The following is a 17,531-nucleotide window of genomic DNA, read 5'->3' as shown; positions in this document are numbered from 1 at the left end:
AGAATGACAAATATTTACAGGAACCTTCTTACATCAGGGATCTTTCTCAGCTTACCCCACTGTTAAATCAGATTCGTACCAAGCCCTCCAAACTTTCTCAAATTTCCCACTACAACCCCGAGACAAGTACGTCGCCTTATAGTATGGAATCATAGCATTTACCAGCCCCTTCCAGAAAGCAACCTCAGGAGCCCCCGGACTCCTCCATTTAAGTAAAATAGCCTTTTTTCTTAGTAAAATACTAAGTAAAGTTCTGTGAGCCCTTGACGGGACCACCTCCTCCACCAGACCGAGCAGACATACACTAATTTCCTGTGGAATCGGTACCCCCAGAACTTCCGCTATACAAGAGGTGACCCTGCGCCTGCTGATTGGCTCCCGCTGTGCTCTAGGAGCCGAGTGTTCCCAGAGCACAACGGGTGGAGGACGGGAGGTGATGTCCTGCCCGCAGACTGTGGCCAGAAGTGGGTGCAAATAACTGTCTTTAGACAGGTATCTGCACCCCCCTCCCCCTGAAAGGTGTCAAATGTGACACCGGAGGGGGGGGGGGTTCTGATCAGCGGGAGTTCCACTTTAGGGTGGAGCTCCAATTTAAGGAGGCCTGTCAATCCAGGTTGGGGGATTGGTCAGGGCTCCTTAAAACACCCCAAACAACTCCACCTCCTCACCCCACCTCTCTTTCCAGAAAGTACCAGAACATTCTGGATAGAAGTGGGAGGTCCTGATGGTGCTGCTTGTTAATCACCAGCTTTACACTGAGCCACTCCCAACCCAGATCAAAACAAACAGGCCTAGCTACCAGCTAGGCCTGCCTAAACATACCTACTCCGTCAAAAAAAACTATTTACATCCATCTTGCAACCTAGAGGATGCTACATCTGTACCAAGGACAGACATAAACAAAAAATGAACAGTGGGTTCTATCTTTCCGCCTGTTTTACTAAGGAGAAAGGTTTGTTATTTCTCGGTGTTGCTGTTGGGAGAGTTCACCTCACTTCCTGCCAGGTAAAATGTCAGCAGGTAAGGCCTGGGTAGCAGTAAACATGACAGGGGTTCTAAGCCTTCCTCAGTCTGTCCAAAATTAATATTAAAAAAAGTTTTGTCTGAATATAGACTTGAAGGTAGAAAAAGCCAGGCAACTAGTATTTTTAGAGTTACAATGATAACCTCAACATTTCATTTAGTACATGTTTCTATACTGAGCCATTAGGATGGCTTAGGCTCATTCATACCAGCCTGTACGCTAATACACATGCACGCTGGTGTGCGTTGTGTAGAGGCGTGGCGGGGGCGGTGTAATGCCTTCTTACAACACATTGCACTGTTTGCTTTTCCCTTTTTTTTTTACTTTATTGACATTAGGGTTGTCCTGATACCACTTTTTTAGGACTGAGTACAAGTACCGATACTTTTTTTTATGTACTCGCCGATACCGAATACCGATACTTTTTTTAAATGTGTCCCCAAATGCAGCCATGTCCCCAAATGCAGCCATGTCCCCCACATATTACAGCCATGTCCCCCACATATTGCAGCCATGTCCCCCAACATATTCCAGCCATGTCCCCCACATAATGCAGCCATGTCCCCCACATAATGCAGCCATGTCCCCCACATATTCCAGCCATGTCCCCCACATATTCCAGCCATGTCCCCCACATTCCAGCCATGTCCCCCACATAATGCAGCCATGTCCCCCACATAATGCAGCCATGTCCCCCACATAATGCAGCCATGTCCCCCACATAATGCAGCCATGTCCCCCACATTCCAGCCATGTCCCCCACATTCCAGCCATGTCCCCCACATTCCAGCCATGTCCCCCACATTCCAGCCATGTCCTCCACATTCCAGCCATGTCCCCCACATTCCAACCATGTCCCCCATACCTTGATGCCGCACGTGCCGCCGTTAATCAGCGTGCGGGGAACAGCTTTCGTTTGAATAGCTGTATCCCCGCCGCGTATAGACACTTCCCCTTGTGCGGGATTGGACAGATCATCCGTCCAATCCCGCGCAATGGGGAGTGTCTATATGCGGCGGGGATACAGCTATTCAAACGAAAGCTGTTCCCCGCACGCTGATTAACGGCGGCGGCGGTTTTGCGGCGACGGGTTTGCGGCGGCGGCGGGGGGGGAGAACAAGTATTCTATTTTAGTATCGGGGATATTTGCGGGAGTACGAGTACTCCCGCAAATACTCAGTATCGGTCCCGATACCGGTATCGGGACAACCCTAATTGACATGTCACAAGATGATGCTTCATTCAACTTTATGCATTGCAGTGCGTTCCGATTCACTGCAGTGATTTGCAGTGCCATGCATTCTACTGTATAACAATGCAGATGTGTCATTTTTATGCAATGCACCTGAACGCAACATTATGGTGTGAACAGAGCACATAAAATACAATGGTTTTCTATGTGTGCAAGCAATGACTTATGCAATACAAGGCCAGTGGTAGCTTGATCTACATGGTGTGAACGAGCAGAAAAATCAAGAAATATTGTTGGAACTTCCTCATTTCCATTCTACTCGGTGAATATATAAATGAGATTTAGGCATGTGTAATAGAACTGTACAACATTCTGACACTGCACAAAGATTATGTAATGCATGCACTGAGAAACCAGTCTCTCACCTTACTGTCACGCGGGACAAATTCCCGACACACAACCCTAGCCTCAGGAGTCACCCAGTACACTCCTACACTATAATTACATTATACTTCATGTGCTGCTTGGTGTGAGGAAAACTTGTGAGCTTCAGGGAGGTGGGTGTGAGGAGCTCTATTTCCACAAGGCTGACAAACCCCAAATTTCAAGTAGTAGGCTACATTTACACCGGAGTTTAGCTGCGGATAGTTTGCTGCATTCAAAACTCCACAGAAATGCCAGCCCTGGATGCACACCGGCTGTGTAGGGTCAATCGGAGGATATATAAGCATGTAACACATGAGCCAAATTGTGCATGCGTGTCTGATCACTATCTAATGTCATTGCTCAGCTCTGGACAAACATGGCTGCCTTTTTTCAACCAATTAGTCCACTAGAGTGGTCACAGCCAAGTAGACCTACTAATGCAGGGTTTGACAAATTTGCTTGGAATCTAGGAGCCAGCTAAAAAAGTTAGGAGCCAGAAAACGCCCCCCGTCTTGACGAGCTTTCGCGCAGAAGCGAACACATACGTGAGCAGCGCCCGCATATGTAAACGGTGTTCAAACCACACGTGAGGTATCGCTGCGATTGGTAGAGCGAGAGCAATAATTCTAGCCCTAGACCTCCTCTGTAACTCAAAACATGCAACCTGTAGATTTTTTTAAACGTCGCCTATGGAGATTTTAAAGGGTAAAAGTTTGTCGGCATTCCACGAGCGGACGTAATTTTGAAGCGTGACATGTTGGGTATGAATTTACTCGGCGTAACATTATCTTTCATAATATTAAAAAAAATGAGGATAACTTTACTGTTGTCTTATTTTTTAATTAAAAAAAGTGTAATTTTTTCCTAAAAAAGTGCGCTTGTAAGACCGCTGCGCAAATACGGCATGACAGAAAGTATTGCAACGATCGCCATTTTATTCTCTAGGGTGTTAGGATTAAAAATATATATATATATAATGTCTGGGGGTTCTAATTAGAGGGAAGAAGATGGCAGTGAAAATTGTGAAAAATTACATTAGAATTGCTTGTAATGCTTGTAATTGCTTGTAATGCTTAACTTGTAATACCAAACGGCCACCACCAGATGGCGCCAGCTTACACATCTGGTGGTAATAACTTGTAATACCAACGGCTCACAAAAAAAAAAATTTTTTTTTTTTTTTTTTGCCCCCCTTCCAAGCCATTTTGCCAGGACCCTATTTCTAGTCGCCATGGCGACCGGGATTTGTCGAGCCCTGTACTAATGACATATTCAATTTTGAAATATTGAGTTTTAGGAAGTGGTGTAACATCCATACTGATATGTCAGTTAGTAAATTAATGATCTGTGGGGAGACTAAAGAGTAGAAAAAGATTTGGGTTTCATCATGTTCCAAAACCACTTTTTTAGGACTGAGTATAAGTACCGATACTTTTTTTTAATGTCATGTGACAGTGGCCGTAGGTTTTTTTTTTTTTTTACAATTTTATTTTTACAATAATTTTTTTTAAAATAATTTCTTGACTGCTTTTTTTTGGAGGGGGGGGGCGGGGGCGGTGTCCATGTTTTTTTTTTATTATTATTTTTACAATTTAACCTTTTAAATATTTATTACAATTCTTTATTTTTTAATCAGCCCTGTTGGGGGGCTTTGGTGAGATATCAGGGGTCTTGACAGACCCCAGACATCTCCCCTTTGAGGAAGAGGAAGGGACTGAGAAAACAGATTCCCCAGTCCCTTTCTCTGCAGCCTCAGCTGCACTGAAAATGAATGGAGAGGAGACAGAGGCTCCTCTCCATGCATAAACTGAAGCATTGTAAACACAGTTAGGAATTAGGAATGAACAGAGTCTGTGATCACCGACTTTTCATTCAAAAAAGGAAGGAGCCGGTAAATGAGAGGTAACTGGGTGTTAAAATTAACAGGGATAATAGTATGTTCAAGGACAATAAACCTCAGCAATATTCAGAGGAACTGAAGAAAAAAAAAATACAAATACAGTAAGCTTCAAATCAGAAGACAATGATGTAGGAAGAACTTGAAAAGTGCTTTGTGGGGGATGGAAGGATTCTAACTTCATCTCCCTTTTGGCTACTTGGTCTAGATAAGTTCAGTGGAGGCCACCATGTGAGAGAGCAGATGGAGAGGCAGAGACAGATTCTTGAAGCTAAGTTTCAGTAACAGCAATTCTGAGTATAGGAGCCACTAGCAAAATGTAGTGCAAAACCCGACTGAATGGATACAAACTGACTGCCTAATTTGCCTAGTTATTTATACTGCATGCAAATAGCTTTGGTTTGTCTAAAGTTGAAGGTTGTATTTTCAGATTGTGAGCCTTAGGGCTCTTTCACACGGAGCGGACCGTTTCCGGGTCCGCTCCGTGTGTCTCCGTCGGCTCAGCGGGGATCCCCAATCAGCTGTCGGCGGATAGGGCGGTCCCCGCACACAGTGCAGGGACCGCCCTGTCTCTGCTCCGCTGTCCCCTATGGGGAACCTGATGCAGACGGACCGTCTGTCCGTCTGCATCAGTTCCGCTCCGCCGAACGGAAGAAAAATAGGGTTTCTTCCGTTCGGAAAAGCGGATCCCGACTGACGCGGACGCTAGCGGATGCGTCCCCATAGGGATTCATTACAAGTCCGTTAACGGACTTGTAATGAACGGACGTCTGAAAGGGGCCTTAGGCCTCGTACACACGACCGAACATGTCTGCTGAAACTGGTCCGCCGGACCAGTTCCCGTGGACATGTTCGGTCGTGTGTACGGCCGACCGGACAAATTTCCGTCGGATCGGCCAGGTTTCCAGCGGACAAATGTTTCTTAGCATGCTAAGAAACATGTCCGCTGGAAGCCTGCCCGTCGGACATGTTCGGTCGTCTGTACGACTTACCGGACATGTCCGCTCGGCCGAAAGCCCTCGCATGCGTCAAAGTGATTTGACGCATGCGTGGAAGCATTGACCTTCCAGGGTCGCGCACGTCGCTGCGTCAACGGCGCGGCCACGTCACCGCATATCCTGTCCGCGGGGATTTCGGTTTGATGGTGTGTAAAACCATCAGACCGAAATCTCAGAGCGGACATGTCCGATGAAAGCGGTCCGCGGACCGTTTTCATCGGACATGTCCCCTCGTGTGTACGAGGCCTTAGGGCTCTTTCACACATGCTGACTGCTCAGGTCCGCCTGTCAGTTTGTCAGGCGGACCTGAACAGACACATCATGTACCTCTATGGAGCGACGAATGTCAGCGGTGACATGTCCGCTTACATCTGATCCGCTAAATGCAGACGGATGGAAACCCTTTTTCCCATCCTTCTGCCGGATCAGTTTGGATGAAAACGGATAGGTGGATCAGTTTTCATCCGAGGAGAGCAGGGCTCTGACAGGTCCGTCCCTGCACAGTGAGTGGAGACGGACCTGTCCTCCACAAGCTCAGCGGGGCTCAACAGATCGATCCCTGCTGAGCCAGCGGAGTCCATGAAAAAAACGGACACCATTGTGTGAAAGAGCCCTAAAGCTGACCATGCACTATAGAATCTGACTGTAAAATCAGTACCATTAGATCTAGCATTAGAACAAAAAACAAAAAAAAGCAGTGCTCTATGGGTAAAGTCATAAAACTTTATTGTCTAAAAATGGAAATAATGGAAATAACATTGGTATTGACACACACGATTGTGTGTGTCAATACCAATGTTATTTCCATTTTTAGACTATAACGTTTTATGACTTTACCCATAGAGCACTGCTTTTTTTGTTCTTGTGTTCCTGTGCCCATTCTCCAGTGGTTGGCGGCCGCACTGGGTATCGTGTATCTCACTTTCACAGATTGGACTGTGTCTTGCTTCACATTGCTGCAGCGCCATAAAGGGACTTTAGATCTAGCATTGACAATGTAGCATTAGGGCCTTCCCGATTTCATACAAATGAATGGATTGTTTAGGCTTGTTTATTAAATGTAATTATATTATATTACATAGTTCTGGCAACTCCAAGGATTATTTAGGCTTGCTTATTAAATGTATCTATATTATACGACATTGTTTTAGCAACTCGAAAAACAATCAGCTGGTACAGTGTATGACAAGCTTAACCACTTACCGGGACCATTATGCAGGTTAAGGACCTTGCCCCTTTTTGCGATTCGGCACTGCGTCGCTTTAACTGACAATTGCGAGGTCGTGCGACGTGGCTCCCAAACAAAATTGGCATCCTTTTTTTCCCACAAATAGAGCTTTCTTTTGGTGGTAATTGATAGAGCGACAATTTTGAATAAAATGCAATATTTTTAACTTTTTGCTATAAAACGAAAACGAATATCCCCCAAAAATATATATAAAAAAAAATTTCCTCAGTTTAGGCCGATACGTATTCTTCGACCTATTTTTGGTAAAAAACAAACAAAAAAAAAAAAAAAATCGCAATAAGCATTTATCGATTGGTTTGTGCAAAATTTATAGCGTTTTAGGGGATAGTTTTATTGCATTTTTATTAATATTTTTTTTTTTTTACTACTAATGGCGGCGATCAGCGATTTTTTTCATGACTGCGACATTATGGACAATTTTGACACATTTTTGGGACCATTGTCATTTTCACAGCAAAAAGTGCTATAAAAAAAGCACTGATTACTGTGAAAATGATAATTGCAGTTTAGGAGTTAACCACTAGGGGGCACTGTAGGGGTTAAGTGTGACCTCATATGTGCTTCTAACTGTAGGGGGTGGGGCTGGACGTGTGACGTCAGTGATCGTCTTTCCCTATATCAGGGAACAGACGATCACTGACACTGCCACAATGAAGAACGGGGAAGGTGTGTTTACACACACACCTCTCCCCGCTCTTCAGTTCTGGTGACCGATCGCGGGACACCGGCGGCGATCGGGTCCCACGGGCGTGGTCACGGATCTTCGGACCGGGTCGTGAGCGCGCCGGTGGCGGCGCGCTCGCGACCCCAAGGCTAGGCCTTAAAGAGACACGTACAGGTACGTGATTGTGCCCAGCCGTGCCATTCTGCCTATGTATAATGGTGGTAGGGGGTCCTTAAAGCGGTGGTTCACCCTAAAAAATACATTTTCTTATTACACTGCCCCCCCACATTACAATCCGATTAAGGCTCTTATTATTTTTTTCATGCTGTACATACCTTAGTACAGCATATTCACCCTTGCATCCGGGTTGCGAGTCCCGCGGGAGTGGGCATTCCTCACATGCCGGTGATTGACATTTTGCCCAAAAACGAGCTCCCCTCGTCGCGTAAGCCGCATCACGATTGGCGAAAGGAGCCGAACGGCAATGCGCACACGCAGTATAGCGCCGACTCGCCGTTCGGCTCCTTTCGCCAACCGTGACGCGGCTTACGCGACGGGGGGGAGCTCGTTTTTGGGCAAAACGTCAATCACCGGCATGTGAGGAACGCCCACTCCCGCGGGTCTAGCAACCCAGATGCACGGGTGAATATGCTGTACTAAGGTATGTACAGCATGGAAAAAATAAGAGCCTTAATCGGATTGTAATGTGGGGGGGCAGTGGAATAAGAAAATGTAGTTTTTAGGGTGAACCACCCCTTTAAGTGGTTAAAAGAGATATTACAGAGTGTACAATCAAATCAGATTGCAAATTCTGTTCTGTATGTTGATTCTTAACATAATTGTAGGATACAGTCAGAACTCTTTGAGACCCCCCCCCCAAAAAAAAAGCAAGGACTTGGTTGCCCATAACAGTCCCAATGCACAGACAAGGCAATTGACCATATTTTCTATTCACACCAAGGGGTTGATTTACTAAAGAAAAATCCACTTTGCACTACAAGTGCAAGCAAAAATTACGTTTTTTGTTTTTTCCCCCCTTTCCTGTCCCCCTCAGATCTACAGCGACTATACTTGCAAGTGCACTTGTAGTGCAAAGTGGATTTGCCTTTCGTAAATAAACCCCCAATGTGTTGGGTTGGTGTGCACTTAAAAATGAGAAGGCTATGCTGCATTTTTATGTCTCACTACAACGCATCGCAACGCCAAGAATGAAATGTCATTTTATAAAATTTCAATAACGCAAAGTAAAAAAAAAAAAAGTTAAAAAGTTTACAGTATGATGCACTGTAATAAGCCATAGCACCACCCCCCTCCACAGCGCACACCAATGGGTGCTCATTAACACATGTCCGCTGGCATGATTGGGCCCTTATGACACACGTGTCATGCTTTTCTATTTTCCAGATGATTACAGCAAGGGATAAATGAATCATGAAGGTCGCACTTATGCGACTTTTGAACTCCATAAATGACTCGTATGTGATATTTCCGTGACATAAAGTATTCCTTTCCAGGGAGAACGACGAGAGGATCAGTTTATGTCACAATCTCATGTCAGGAACAGTTATGAAATTATTTCTACAATCAGAAATATTGTGTAAGTGTAAACAGTGACTTATCTGTGGGCTCCGTCTGACTGCGAGATGATATGCTGCCACTTTCCATACAATCACTGATAACCCCGACCTTGCCTTGTATATGGAGACCTGATCTGGGTCCATTCTGGCATTCCAAGCCATTGTAAATCTTCATTTATTTATAAACACAATAAAAAGGTTCTCATCTCTTATGTATACAAAGCATGTTTGATAACATTGTATTGCTTGTTATACAATCAGTAAATAAACATAATGAGCTCTCACTTTATTCAAACACTCACTGAAAAAGTCTATAAAAGTAAAAAAAAGCCAACAGCGGGCATACCCAGCCCATCCTTATGTCAACAGCCATGTGGCCGCGGTGTGCTATTATCAGTGACATACAACAGAGGATATCACAGGACAAATACAGTACAGTATCCAAAGAAGTAAAACAGGTAGTTAGAAATATTTTTAAATCATTTTCCAGGAGGAGATGTCACCGCCAACGCATATTAACTACTTAAAGGGGTTTTCCACCCATTTTTTATGTTTATTAAAAGTCAGCAGCTACAAAAAGTGTAGCTGCTGGCTTTTAATAAACTGCCACTAACCTGCTCCTGCATTCCAGCGACGGGCCGGCCGGGGGTCCGCTCCTCTCCCCCCCTCCCCGGCTGGCGTCCTCATTGTCACTGTGGGCACCCGGCCGTGACAGCTTTCGGCTTCACGGCCGGGCACCCACTGCGCATGCGCGCGCGGCACGGCCCGGCGCTGCTTGATTGGACAGGCGATCGCCTGGGACCTGTCACGTGTCCCAGGCGATCGCCTACAGGGAGGGGCTGCCAAAAGGCGATATGATGTATCGCCTTTGCAGCCCCTCGGCGGAAGGAGGAAGTGGGACAGGAAGTCCCCTTCTCCTGAAGTCCCCAATCCCCCCCCCCAAAAAAATTACATGCCAAATGTGGCATGTAAAGGGGAGAGGAGTGGGTTAAGAGGAAGTTCCATTTTTGGGTGGAACTCCTCTTTAAGGACCAGAAGATTTTCCCCCTTAAAGCGGGGGTTCACCCAAAAAAAATGTTTTTAACATTACATCTAGCATACTAAGCATAGTAAGGACATTTACTTTCTGCAGGTCATTTTTCTTTTCTCCGTACATACCTTTATATTCTGATTTTGTCCAGGGCTTCCGGGTTCCGATGACTGCGGGACTGGGCGTTCCTATCCTTGGATTAGGTGATTGACGGCTTGTGAAACAGTTCCCCTGTCGCACAACGCGCGTCACCAGATTTCCTGGAAATAGCCGAGCTGCGAGTCGGCACTATACGGTGCCTGCGCAGTCAGCTCTACACGGCGGGTGCAGGCGCTGTATAGTGCCGACTCGCAGCTCGGCTATTTCCGGAAATCTGGTGACGCGCGTTGTGCGACAGGGGAACTGTTTCACAAGCCGTCAATCATCTAACCGAAGGATAGGAACGCCCAGTCCCGCAGTCATCAGAACGCGGAAGCCCTGGACAAAATCAGAATATAAAGGTATGTACGGAGAAAAAAAAATGACCTGCAGAAAGTAAATGTCCTTAGTATGCTGGCTCTAAGGTTAGAAATTTGTTTTTAGGGTGAACCCCCGCTTTAATGAACAGGTCCTTTTTTTGCGATACGGCACTGCGTCGCTTTAACTGACAATTGCACGGTCATGCAACGCTGTACCCAAACAAAATTGGCGTCCTTTTTTCCCCAAAAATAGAGCTTTCTTTTGGTGTTATTTGATTACCTCTGTGGTTTTTATTTTTTGCGCTATAAACAAAAAAAAAAGCATACATTTTGAAAAAAATAACAATATTTTTTTACTTTTTGCTACAATCAATGTCCCCAAAAAGAAAAAAAGAAAAATGTCTTCCTCAGTTTAGGCCGATATACAGTAAAAATTCGTTCCAGAAACATGCTTGTAATCCAAAGCACTTGTATATCAAAGCATTTTTTTACAGGGTATAAAAGAGAAGAGAGGCACCTCTAAGTGTAGCAATAAGTTGCTAAATGTTGTACCTTCAATAATTGTAACCATATTGCTACACTTAGAGTTTCCTCTCTTCTTTTTTATACTCAGTTGTGACATGACGCTACTCTTATATCAAGACATCGCTTTTATATCAAGGCAAAATGTATTAAAACATTTTGCTTGTCTTGCAAAACGCTCTCAAACCAAGTTACTCTCAAACTAAGGTTTTACTGTATATTCTTCTACATATTTTTGGTAGAAAAAGAAAAAAAAAACTCAATAAGCGTATATTGATTGGTTTGCGCAAAAGTTATAGCATCTACAAAATAGGCAATTAGCTTTTTGGCATTTTTATTTAATTACTAGTAATGGCGGCGATCTGTGATTTTTAGCAGGGCTGCGATATTGCAGCAGACAGATCAGACACTTTTTTGGGACCAGTGACATTTAAACAGCAAACAGTGCTATAAAAATGCACTGATTACTGTATAAATGTCAATGGCAGGGAAGGAGTTAACACCAGGGGCGATAAAAGGGTTAAATGTTTTCCCTGCAGGTGTTTTCTTTTTTAGTAATGGCAGTGATCTGCGATTTTTAGTGAGAATGCGACATTGCGCCAGAAAGATCGGACACCTAACTGACATTTTTGACTCTTTGGGAACGAGTGACATTATTACCGTGATCAGTGCTAAAATATGCACTGGTATTGTACTAATGACACTGGCAGAAAAGGGGTTAACATCAGGGGTGATCAAGGGGTTAAATGTGTTCCCTCACTGTGTTTTCTAACTGTATAGGAGATGGGCTGCCTGGGGAAACACACAGATTCATCTTCCTGCATAGCAGAGACAGGATCTGTGTGATCTCCCCTGTCAGAACGGAGATTTGCCTTGTTTACACAGGCAGATCCCCGTTCTGTGAATGCGGGGGAACCCTAAATATGGTTGGAAATGGTAACATGCTCCAAAGGTGAACTGATGCCTTGTACACAGAATCAGATTTTCCGTTGGGATAAACTCTGACGAATTTTTCAGACGGAATTCCGTTAAAGCTGTCTTGCATACACACTGTCACTCCAAATTCCGACCGTCAAGAACGCGGCGACGTACAACACTACGACGAGTCGATAAAAATTAAGTTCAATGCTTCCGAGCATGCGTCGACTTGATTCTGAGCATGCGTGTTTTTTTCTCTGTCGGAGTTCCCTGCAGACGAACGGAATTTCCGATACGAAAAAAAAGTCCAAAGGGGCACACACACTGTCGGAATATCCGATGAAAAACTTCCGTCTGACTTTTTCCACTGGAAATTCCGATCGTGTGTACAAGGTATTAGCCTTTAAAGTGATTGTAAATCTTTTTTTTTTTAAAGCAAACATGTCATACTTACCTGCTGTGTGCAGTGGATTTGCACAGAGCAGCCCCGATTCTCCTTTTCTTGGGTCCCTCTTCGCTGTTTCTGGCCCCTTCCCTCCTGTCGAGTGCCCCCACAGCAAGCAGCTTGCTATGGGGACACCCGAGCCGAGTCACAGCTCCCTGTGTACATTCAGACACAGAGCCCCAACCCCGCTCTCTTCTGATTGGCTAACTGACTTGATTTGACAGCTTTGGGAGCCAATGAAGCCGCTGCTGTGTCTGAGCCAATCAGGAGGAGAGTCCTGGATGGCTAAGACACGCGTGGACATGGTTGGAGAGAGATGGGGATCAAGGAAGTAATTAGGGAGTGCTGGGGAGGCTGCTGCACACATTAAGATAAAAATCTTCTGCCTTTACAACTCCTTTAAGTGCTCATTTAGGCTGCATTCACACCTAGGCGTTTTTACGCCTGTAGCGCTACGCCGCTGCCGCCAGAGGGCTGAAAACAGATGTCCCTCTATGGAGATGGTTCACATCTCCACGCCGAACGCCGGACGCCTGTCGCCTGCCGCGTGAAAAAAGGTCCCGGACCTTTTTTTCAGGCGTCTTCGAGCGTTCGGCTAGGAGATGGGAATCATCTCCATAGAGGGGGTCATCTTGGGGCACATCTAGGCGGACAATACCGGCGTTTTGTCGCCGCAAATCGCGGTACAAAACGCCGCTATTTTTACCACGATTTGCGGCGACAAAACGCCGCGATTTCGTCCGCCTAGATGTGAATGCAGCCTTACAGTCTGTTTAAACCCATATAACGCAGTTGCGGCGCAGCCCCATTCAGTTGAATGGGTTATGTTCAGCGGGCTGTAGTGCTCACTGAACAAAACGGGTGGGGGAGTGTTAACGGATTAACAAGGCCTCATTTACACGAGATGCCATGGGGTGATAACAGGTGGTTGTGCCAACTGCACCCTGACCTGCAAATAACATGGCCAACTGTCTTTTTGTTTTGGATCGCACACAGCCATGTCTGTAATGCGATCATTATACAAAATGCTATGTTTGGAAATAGAAGTGCATGGCTCGGCAGCAGCATACAATGCATACAGCTGTGGTGCTGTGAGATTTAAAAGTGTAAGTAAACCCTCCTATCGTTTTCAGCCAAGGAAGCTGCCATCTTTGCCTCTGTTTAATCTACAACTGCCATGATGCTGCATGTGTGATCAGTTTAGACACCAGCCATTGGATGGCCTGACAGTTTGGTTGAGAGTACAACCAATGGGAGTGTTACATTTCCAGCACGTGCCAGAAATGAATGTTTTATGGATGGGTTTACTTCTGCTTTAAAGCAATAGTAATCTTGTTAATGTTTTTTTTTTTTTTTTTATAACCTGAGCCCTCGGCAGCTTTATGCCATATTATGCTAGTACACACCACATACTAGCACATTATGACAGACTCACCTGTCACAGGGGAAGCCCTCCAGCTCTGCGCTGTCAGTGAAGGGGCGCTTCCATCTTCCTTCCAGGTTCGCTCCCTTTGGCCACTTGAATGGCAGGACTGTGAAGACGTCCCTCCTGCCTGTGCACACGGGAATCGCATTTCCATGGCACAGAGTGGGTGTCATAATATACTGTAAGCTGTGCATGCGCGGCTCAGTGTACAAGCAGGAAGAAGAATGTATGGCGGAAAAGAGACAGATAAGATCTTCTCTGCCATAAAACCTTGGACTGTCTCCTTTTTTTTTTTACGGGTTAGTTCACCTTTACTTAAAAACCACCTATGCAGATAATCTGTAGATTAAAAACAAACGAAGCAGCTTTGTCTAAAGCTGAATAATGCCCTTGCTATAGGTGTAGTCCATTTACATACCTCCTGGAGCCTGGCTGCAATAATCCCAGGATGAGGCCTAATCATTACTGCTCATCTCCTCCATCACAGGAGAGAGAAAGTCATGTATGGGGGGGGGGGGGGGGGGGGGGGTGAATTGGAGAAGGGGCTCACTCCTCTGGTGCTGAGGGCGAATAGTAATGACTAGGCCTCTCTTAGCAACATCCTAGCATCATGCTGGGAGTATTCCTGTCAGGCTCCAGGCCTACACCTACAGCAAGGGCATTATTCAACTTTAGCTTGTTGTTATCCACAGACACCACTTACCTGCATAGGCAGTTTTTTTTAGAAAGGTGGACCAACCTTTAAGCTTAATGCCACTTTAAGACCCCTTAAACAGTGGCACTTTACTGCTGTTTAAAAAAGGTGCTTTGCGCCGCTTTTCGGAAGCTAGCGAGACGCTTTTAACACTAAAAAAAAATGGTTAAAAACTGTATTGCGGTGCTAAGCGCTGCCCATTCATTCCAATGGACAGGGGCATTTTGGGAGCGCTAAATACAGCGCTCCCAACCCGCCCCAAAGATGCTGCTTGTAGGACTTTTTTCCCATCCCGCAAGCGCGGCACACTGGAATGAATGGGAGGTTTTCCACCCCGGTGTGAAAGGGGTCTTAAACAGGCGTTCAGGAGTAGGAATGAGCGCAAGAACACCTCCGCTGCCTATGATTGGCTGTCCACTTTGACAGCTTCCTAGTGGGATAACTGAAGCGGGTTCAGGCTTGTGTCTGAAACCCGCCTGAGCTCACCCCTGTTCAGGAGGAAGCTTAATACCTCTCAGCCCCCTTCCAAATGTGATCGCTCTTCAGAGGGGCAGTAAACACCATTGTATATGTTTAATGTAGTTTAAGATAGCAGCAAATACCAGACAGGGGGTCTAATCCTTCCCTGGTCCATCTAATACAAAAATAAAAATGTTTGTGGCTATAAATACCTCTTAATCTAACTCCTATGTAAGAAAGATCCTCAAACGTTCTCCTATGCAAAGAACCCCTCTTAACCGTCCTATGTAAGGGATCCCTCCACCTTCCAACTATGTAAAGGCACCCCCTCAAACTTTATCTTATGCAAGGGACCCCCTTAACCTTCCTCCTATGTAAAGGGACCCCTTAACCTTCCTCCTATGTAAAGGCACCCCCTCCACCTTCCTCCTATGTAAAGGCACCCCCTTAACCTTCCTCCTATGTAAAGGCACCCCCTCCACCTTCCAACTATGTAAAGGGAGCCCCTTAAACTTCCCCCTATGTAAATACCCCTTTTGAATCGATCATACAATAATCTGATCGTTAGTACACAGCTCTCATTCGAAATTTTCCAAAGAAAAAGACAATAATGTTTCCTGTACGATACCAGATCGTACGATTTTCGTTTAATCGGTAAAGTTTTCCTCCAAAAATACAATACATGACGTCACTTCCGAATTTTTATTCTGTCCTACGAGGATTTTCCGACTTTAGTAACCTCTTCATTATCAATATGGAGATTAGCAAGCAAAAAAAATAAAAAATGTGTCTGATAATCTGATCATGTGTACTAGGCTTAAGGGACCCCCTTCCTTCTATGTAAAGGGGGCCCCTTCACCATCATATCTAATTGGGGCCCCTCCACCTTCCTCCTACATAAAGGGGGCCCGCCACCTTCCTCCTATGAAATGGGGGCCCCGCCAACATCCTTCTACATAAAGGGGGTCCCGCCACCTTCCTCCTATGAAATGGGGGCCCCGCCAACATCCTTCTACATAAAGGGGGTCCCGCCACCTTCCTCCTATGAAATGGGGGCCCCGCCAACATCCTTCTACATAAAAGGGGGCCCGCCACCTTCCTCCTATGTAATGGGGGCCCCGCCACTATCCTTCTACATAAAGGAGGCCCCTCCACCATCCTTCTATGTAATGGGGCCCCTCCACCATCCTTCTACGTAATGGGGGCCCCTTCACCTTCCTCCTATGTAAAGGGGGGCTCAGGGGGTCCCTCCACCTTCCTCCTATGAAAAGGGGGGCTCAGGGGGTCCCTCCACCTTTCTCCTATGTAAAGGGGGTCCCTCCAACTTCCTCCTATGTAAAGGGGGGCTCAGGGGTCCCTCCACCTTCCTCCTATGTAAAGGGGGGCTCAGGGGTCCCTCCACCTTCCTCCTATGTAAAGGGGGGCTCAGGGGTCCCTCCACCTTCCTCCTATGTAAAAGGGGGCTCAGGGGGTCCCTCCACCTTCCTCCTATGTAAAGGGGGGCTCAGGGGGCCCCTTCACCTTCCTTCTATGTATAGGGGGCCCTCCCACCATAAGGAAAGTTTCTCGTAGTGATCAGCCACGATCCAGAAGAAGGAGGTCCAGATACAAATCTCACAACACTGATCAGGCCAGCTGGCAGAACACCCCGGACAGGACAGGTCCTCTTGTCACCACCAATCACAGCCAGGCCCCCCGATGACACTCACCTCTGTATGGACTTCTCCAGATCCTCTTCCGATGTGATTGTTCCGTACAGTGAGAGTGGTGTGTAGTCAGGAGCCCCGCCCCGACCCCGCCCACATTCCACACACTCTGGTGACAGCATTTCCTCCTCTGATCCCCGGAATGGGGAGTGGAGTCTCAGGCTGTGCTGAGTGTGCGGATCTGATCAGAGGAGGAGAGCTTCTCATCTCTTTCCCATTATAATGTGACATTCGCACAGGCTTCCACCTTTCATCCTGCTTATAGAAGTTACAAGCACCATACTGTCATCAGGTATCTGTCTGCAGAATTCTACAGTCCACATGAGCATGCATGCAGAGATAAATACCGATCAGCCATAACGTTATGACCACCCACCAGATATAGATATTCAGTAAGTCCCTCTTTAGTAAGGTGACCAGATTTTTAAAATGAAATCCGGGGACATATTTTTTTTTTTTACTAGTAATGGTGGCAATCAGCGACTCTCTGCCCATCGGCAAGCCCACCCACCTCACAGCCTGCCAAATCTTACTCTCCGGGCTCCGGCTACTACAGGGTGGGGAGCGGAGGAAGATCACTCCGCCAGGGAAGGCAAGGAGATAAACAGGCAGGCGGCTGCCCGGGATTTGAGCCAAGGCAGAAGAACATGCGAGCGGAGATGCACCCGAAACTAACAAAATATATTCCCTCCGCTCCGACCAGCACATGGTCATCAGAAAGGTGCACAGGGTCAGATTCTCGTCCAGCGGCATATCTCTGCGGCGGCGTAACATATCCGATTTACGTTACGCCGCCGCAACTTAGACGGGCAAGTGCTGTATTCTCAAAGCACTTGCTCCGTAAGT

The 17,531-nt window shown here is 46.2% G+C and overlaps 1 protein-coding gene across 1 annotated transcript in view; it reads right to left on the bottom strand.

Annotated features, from left to right (window-relative positions):
• Nucleotides 1-16,753, bottom strand: part of CPNE3 (copine 3) — a 92,297-nt gene extending 75,544 nt beyond the window's left edge. The window contains exon 1 of the mRNA XM_040354582.1: nt 16,689-16,753. The gene's annotated coding sequence lies outside the window, so the exon portion shown is untranslated. The remainder of the gene's footprint in view (nt 1-16,688) is intronic.
• Nucleotides 16,754-17,531: the final 778 nt, after the last annotated feature.

The sequence above is a fragment of the Rana temporaria genome, chromosome 5 (assembly GCF_905171775.1).
Source record: "Rana temporaria chromosome 5, aRanTem1.1, whole genome shotgun sequence".
Classification (NCBI taxonomy): domain Eukaryota; kingdom Metazoa; phylum Chordata; class Amphibia; order Anura; family Ranidae; genus Rana; species Rana temporaria.
The sequence above is the reverse complement of the archived record's forward strand: the minus strand, read 5'-3'. Positions and strand labels throughout refer to the sequence as shown.